This window comes from Panthera tigris, chromosome D1, assembly GCF_018350195.1.
Source record: "Panthera tigris isolate Pti1 chromosome D1, P.tigris_Pti1_mat1.1, whole genome shotgun sequence".
Classification (NCBI taxonomy): domain Eukaryota; kingdom Metazoa; phylum Chordata; class Mammalia; order Carnivora; family Felidae; genus Panthera; species Panthera tigris.
Genome location: NC_056669.1, coordinates 59,405,617 through 59,412,310, shown reverse-complemented (window position 1 = coordinate 59,412,310; position 6,694 = coordinate 59,405,617). Strand labels below are relative to the sequence as shown.

At 41.5% G+C, this 6,694-nt stretch overlaps 1 protein-coding gene across 2 annotated transcripts in view; it reads left to right on the top strand.

Moving 5' to 3' along the window:
* The first annotated feature begins 266 nt into the window (after positions 1–266).
* The window catches only part of NUP98 (nucleoporin 98 and 96 precursor), a 114,381-nt gene continuing 107,953 nt past the window's right edge, over positions 267–6,694 (top strand). The window contains exon 1 of one of the 2 annotated variants that reach the window (XM_042958461.1): positions 267–355. The gene's annotated coding sequence lies outside the window, so the exon portion shown is untranslated. The remainder of the gene's footprint in view (positions 356–6,694) is intronic. The other variant, XM_042958462.1, reaches the window with a different exon arrangement.

Genomic DNA, 6,694 nt, shown 5'->3' with positions numbered 1-6,694 from the left:
CTCCCCGTAACTCCGCTGTCCCTCCTCTTCCCCCTCTCCTTTTCTCCCGAAGACCGCCCTCACGTTCGGTTTCAAAAGACTCGTTGCCCAATGAATAACAGGGCGGGCCTAGAGTGGCGGCGGCTTCTGCCAATGCTCAGACAGCGAGGGCGGAGCGCCGGGAGAGAGCCTCTGACGGCGGGCGGCGTGTGACGCAGTCGGGCCCTCTGCGCGCTGCGCCCGAAGCGGCGGTCGGTGGCGGTGGTGGTAGCGGCGGCGACGGTTTCGTGGCGGCCGCGCGCTGCTCTCTGAGCGGCGGGTGGTGGACGGGCCTAGGCCTTCACTCCTGACACCTCCCTTCCCCCACCGCACCGCGGTAAGTCGGGAGCCGGGGCGGTGGCGGCCCGGGACCGTCAGGCTCCTCCTCTCCTCAGGGCGGGCGGGTGCGCGGGGCGTCCCAGGCCTCCTCGCCGAAGTCTCGCGCCCCGGCGCGCACCTACTGCCCTGAGGGAGGGGGCGGGGCCCGCGACCCTGCGGCCCCAAGGCCGGGCTCCTCAGGCGCTGGGAGGGAATCAATATCGGTGGAGTATGGGCCCCGGGGTCTCCAGTTGCAGCCTGCGCTGGAGGAGCGTCCGTGTATCTGGTGGTACTCATTCATTTGCCTGGCTGTGATTAGGTGGGCGGGCCCTTTGCGGGGGCCGCGTCTTAACTCCCTGACTAGGGTCTCCCCAGCACTTTCTTGACCGTAGTGTGGGATGGGCTTCAATTTGTCTTGGCTACTTCACGGCTTGCCAAGGTTTGCCCGAGGTTTAGGGTGGGTGGGTCAGGAGTTTGTTAGCTTTTTAAAACAATATCTGAGAATTAAGGTCGGTTTAGTGGAGTAAAAGGTTATTTTTTTGCCCTCCCACGTGTTCTTTGTAAAACTAGATGAGAAAGATGGGATATCTGGATTACTGTAGCCGGAAGGACCTTAGAAATTAAGCCAATCCTCCTACTGTACGTCACTAGCAAGTTTTATAGATGGAGAAACTGAGGCCCAGAGAAGGGACGGGATTAGTGAATACCAGATCTGACTCAGTCTAGAAAATATTGTCGTGTATCACTCTCCTTGGGTGTTCCAGCCTCCCATTATTGGCGGCAGGGGTGGGGGGGCATTCGGTAGTTGGCAGCAGTCTTCAGTAGCGTTTCCGTTCTGGTTGCTACCAGGTCTGTTCATAGTAAGGCAGAAGCTTCATATGCGGTACCCTAACCTAAACTATGAGAACTCAAAAGTTGGTTAAAGAATGTCAATGATGTAACGTATTGGAAACGAATCGATAGGACTACATACATGTCTTTGGCTAGCTTCCTGTTTCAAATCTGAAATTTTTATTTGTATCAGCTGCTGGGGACTCAGAAGACAGTCCAGTTAGTGGCTCACAGAAGCATTGGAATAGAAAGCAAGAAATATAGACAAGGCTTAGAAAGAGAGGCAGCAGTTATTTTGTAGTTCTGGTACCTCGGAACTCATGGTTCCTTTCTGGTACAGAATTCAAAGTATTGCAGTAGAGTAAGATGAGAAAATGAAACTGTTCGGAAGAGGAAACTAACTGGAAGAAAGAAAAGAGCAGTGATCATGATCTCTGACAGTCTTATAAATTCAGAAAAGTGCTGGTTAACTGGGTGACAGATGGTATGTTTACTTGGAGGAAGAAGTTAGGATATTAAAAAAAAAACAACTTGGACAAATTGGAGGTACTGGGAAATACTTTGATAGAATTATTTTTTGACTCTTCATTAAGATTGGATGAAATTGAATTGAAAGTTGCCACTTTGATCTATTTACGTTGGTCAGATCATCACTTTGCTCTTGTTTAGATGATGAAGCAAAAACTGAAAACTAGTGCATAAGAGCAGAGGAGTAGTAGTTTAAACACTGAGATGTGAACCGTGTATTTTCTGTGACATTTTCTCAGTTCAAGCGTCACCCTCTTCTGGGAAGCCTTTCCTGGCATTCTGTCTCCTGTAAGCTTCCCTAACACTTATTTGATACTTCTATTTATAGCACAAATCATTTTGTATTTTAGCTGTTTATCTTATTTAGACTGTGGTAAATATTTTTGTCTTTGTATTCAAATTGCTTGGCACATAGTAGGCCAAGTAGTTTTTCCTTGAAGGGATAAACAAATATGGAGCAGTTAAACCTAAAAATAGTCTATAAAAAGACTGAGTATATGTGTGCTCCTGAAATATGGGGCCTAGATAAGATGACCCATACTGTTTGTATGTTACATGGTACTTTGGTATCTGACTTCATTCATGTCTACTAGCTCATAGATAGTTAAGAGCAAATAGAACTTTTAGGGAACCAAATTTACGGCTTGGAAGAAATTGGGTATTTTTTTGTGATATTGTGATATTTTTATTGTAGCAATGAACCTAGGAAGTAAGGGATAGTAGTTCTGATGTTTAATTTCCAATAGAGAGCACATTGTATTACATAGAGCATTGTAATTATGCAATTTGTTGAAAGGTTAGAAAGAAATTAATTTAACAATATAAATATTAGAGGCAAGGCATGTAAACAACGGTTTTTGAGAATTTGGTGCATTTCTTTGGGTTTGGAATTGAACCTAAGTATTTGGCATCACATGTCTCTAGAGAAGATTTTTCATCCTGAACACTGTTGAAATTTTGGGCCAGATAATTCTTTTTGTCTGGGAGCTATGTTGTGTATTGGTGGATAGTTAGCAGCATTCCCCACCTCTACCCATTAGATATCCATAATACCCCCTCCCCAAGTTGTAACAATTAAGAAGGTTTCTAAACATTGTTAGATGTCCACTGGGAAGCAAAATTGCCTGGATTGGGAGATCACTGCTCTTGAGAATACATTACCAGTATTTCAGTAAAGTCATACCTTTATCTTACCTAGTGTATGCTTGTAAAGTCAGCTGTACAGATGCTTACATTTTGTCAAACTGTCCTTGAAAAACCCTTAAATTGTCAAAATCTGGTATCAGGCAGCTGAAAAGCTGAGAGTCCTAGAGTAACTTTCTTTAGTTTCTTTTATTTCCATGGTAGCCTCCCTTTCTCTGGGATAGAAATCAAGGTCTTTTTGAAAGGGGATAGGCCATTGGGTAAATAAAGCAATATCTAGTTCTCTTTTTGTGGAAGAGGGCAAAAGAGCTTGTAGTTGAATTGATGCGATTGATTAAATGTGATGCTGTGGGATTCCATTATCTTTCATATTACTGATACATTTGATGTCATATGAATATGCATTGATCAGAAGTCTTGTCCTTTTGTACTGACACTGAATTGTCATATTGAAGAGTTTGTACTTAATTCAGTGTAATGCAGTTTTGTAGTAGAGAAATGAAAATTATTTCTTAAAATATAGCTCTAATTACCTAAGTCTGATACTAAGAGTGAGTTTAAGCTGGTGAGTAGTAGTGTAAATTGGAAGATGTCAAACTGGAATCTGGCAAATGAATTAGAAGGAGGCAGTAGGAATACTCTAGTACAGCAGTTCTCAAAATTTGAGGTCTTTGGACTCCTTTATACTTCTAAAAATTATTGAATACTCCAGAGAGCCTTTGTTTATATGGGTTATATCTACTCTTATTTACTGCACTAGAAAATTAAAATTAAAAAAAATTTTTTTTAAATATTTATTTATTTTTGAGAGAGAGAGACAGAGAGACAGGGTGAGCGGGGAAGGGGCAGAGGGAGAGGGAGACACAGAATCCGAAGCAGGCTCCAGGCTCTGAGCTGTCAGCACAGAGCCTGACACTGGGCCTGAACTCCCGAGCTGTGAGATCATGACCTGAGCCAAAGTTGGACGCATAACCGACTGAGTTACCCAGGTACCCCATACAAATTAAAAGTTTTAAAGATTTATTGACTTAAAGAAATAATCTTATTTGTTAACAATTTCATTTAAAAAATGAACCCCAAGAGTGGGGTTGTTTTACATGTTTGTAAATCTCTTTGATGTCAGGCTTAATAGAGGACCACTGGATTTGCAGATCTTTTGCATTAGATAGTTGATAAGTTGTTTTGGTTGAAGTATGTTAAGAAAATCCTGCCTCATACAGAAAAGGGTGGAAAAGGGAGGGATGTTTTAATAACCTTTTCAAGTAATTGTAGGTATTCTCCTTTGACACTATACTTAACACGTTTCTAAAGATTTGTTGCAATATGGAATCTGAAACCATATTATTGAACTTTTGTACAGTGTTACATTAAAATTCATTGGTCTGTCTTGTACTTTGAATGTTTACCATGCATGATTTTATGACTTCATACATTGATCATTTAGAAATTATTGGTTCACCGGGTTATGTACCTCTTCCAAATGTTGACAAATTTAATTATAAAGTTGTTAACATTTCCACCCATCTCATCAGCTAAGTCTTTTAAGAATTGGGAAGTTGGCAAGCTCATAGTGGTAGACATAATTCTAATTTTTGTTTCAAGTCTCAATAACCATAGTTTATCGTTTATTCTCTGAAGTAAAAATGGTGTTTCATGAAAAAATCAGCTGGTTCAGCTTTCTACTCAGGTAATCACACAAGTGTTTTTCTTTGAGATAGCCCTTATGTTTCCATTTACAAGAAGTGCTTTTGAGTATTTCCCATTTCATCTCAAAGAATAATCACGGAGTATTAAAAAGATGTGAAACACTTGGGTGGCTCAGTTGGTTAAGCATCTGACTTCATCTTAGGTCATGATCTTGCGGTCCATGAGTTCCAACCCCGAGTCGGGCTCTGTGCTGACAGAGGAGCCTGGAGCCTCCTTCAGATTCTGTGTCTTTCTCTCTGCCTCTTCCCTGCTCGTGCTCTGTCTCTCTCTCAAAAATAAACATTAAAAAAAGAAAAAAAAATCCGACTCTTGATTTCGGCTCATGTCATGAACTTGAGATTTGTGGGATCTGGAGCCTGCTTGGATTATCTCTCTCCATCTCTCTCCACCCCTCCCTCACTCATTCCCACACTCTTTCTCAAAATAAATAAACATTTTAAAAAAAGATGTATGCCGAAATATCAAGAATTAATACAATCAGTTTTTACTGCTTCATCAAAGGCATTCAAGTGAAAGTGGATTTTTTTTGTGTGCTGTAAGTGGGTGGCAGTGAAGAATTTAGTGACTATTTTAGAGCTTGGGTCATTGTCCTGATTCATGCTCAGGTTCCAGCATGAAACAGCAGGTTTGTTTTAAATATTTTTTTCAATGTTTACTTATTTTTGAGGGGGGGTGGAGAGAGAGAGAGAGACAGAGCACAAGCAGGGGAGGGGCACAGAGAGAGGGAGACCCACAGAATCTGAAGCAGGCTCCAGGCTCTGAGCTGTCAGCACAGAGCCTGACGCGGGGCTCAAACCACAAACCACAAGATCATGACCTGAGCTGAAGTGAGATGCTTAACTGCTTAACTGACTGAGCCACCCAGGTGCCCCGGTTCCAGCAGTTTTATATATCATTGGTTTTGCAACTCAGTGCTGAGGTTAGTACAGTTTAAAAAAAGAAAGTTAATATTTTAGTATTATTATGAAAATAGTTTTGACTTCGTGGACATCCTCGAAGAGGTCTCAGAGACTTTTAGGGGCCTTCAGACCTCACTTTCAGAACCATTAATCTACATTTGCAACAACATGGATGGAACTAGAGTGTATTATGCTAAGTGAAATTAGAGAAAGACAAATATCATATGACTTCACTCATATATGGAATTTAAGATACAAAACAGATGAACATAAGGGAAGGGAAGCAAAATTAATATAAAAACAGGGAGGAGGACAAAACAGACTCTAAAGTACAGAGAACAAACTGAGGGTGGCTGGAGGGGTTGTGGGGTGGGGGATGGGCTAAATGAGCAAGGGGCGTTAAGGAGGGCACTTGTTGGGATGAGCACTGGGTGTTACACATGGGGGATGAATCACTGAATTCTACTCCTGAAATCATTATTGCAATATATGCTAACTAACTTGTATGTAAATTAAAAAAAAAAAGAAAAGAACCACTAATCTAGAAAGGACAATGATTTTTCACACTGGTTCCTACAGCCCTAAGTTTCTTTGAGAGGGCTCAGCTGGTAGGGTTCTACTGTACCTATTCTTTACTTCAGCTAGAGCAGCTTCTCCTTATGTCTGTTTTATGTATTGGGTTCCATAGCTAAAAATACTTAAAAGCCACTAATCAAAGGAAGAAAGAACTGAGTGAATTAGAACTTTTTCAGGAAGGGAACAGTTCATCCTCCATGAATGCATTTTGCAGTTAGTAATTGCTTCATACCTTGCTTCCACATGCTGCTTTGACACAGATTTCTGATATCTACACACCTAACCCTTCTTGGTGGATTAAGCTTCTTAGGAAGAAATAGGTGAATGGATTTGTAGATTAAAGGTGTCCTGTTGGGAATAAGACTAAGGATAAGGATGTGAGTTGAGTGGAAGAGAGTGAATGATCAGAGTGACCTCTGTGTGTGTGTGTGTTGTGTGTGGAGGGGGTGTTTGTTTTTGTTTACAGTGATATTTTATGGTTGTATTAAATGGTCAGTAGGCGACAGTGAAGTATTGGGAAATCATTTTATGTGTGGTTTTTTTAACGAGGCATTGAGCAGTCAAGGCTTAGAGGGAGGGGAAATTAATTTACACTTTATTGTAAAATATATTTTGAAAAGCTAAAGAAAAACCTGCTTTTGGGGCCTCTGGCTGGTTCAGTCACTGGAGCATGT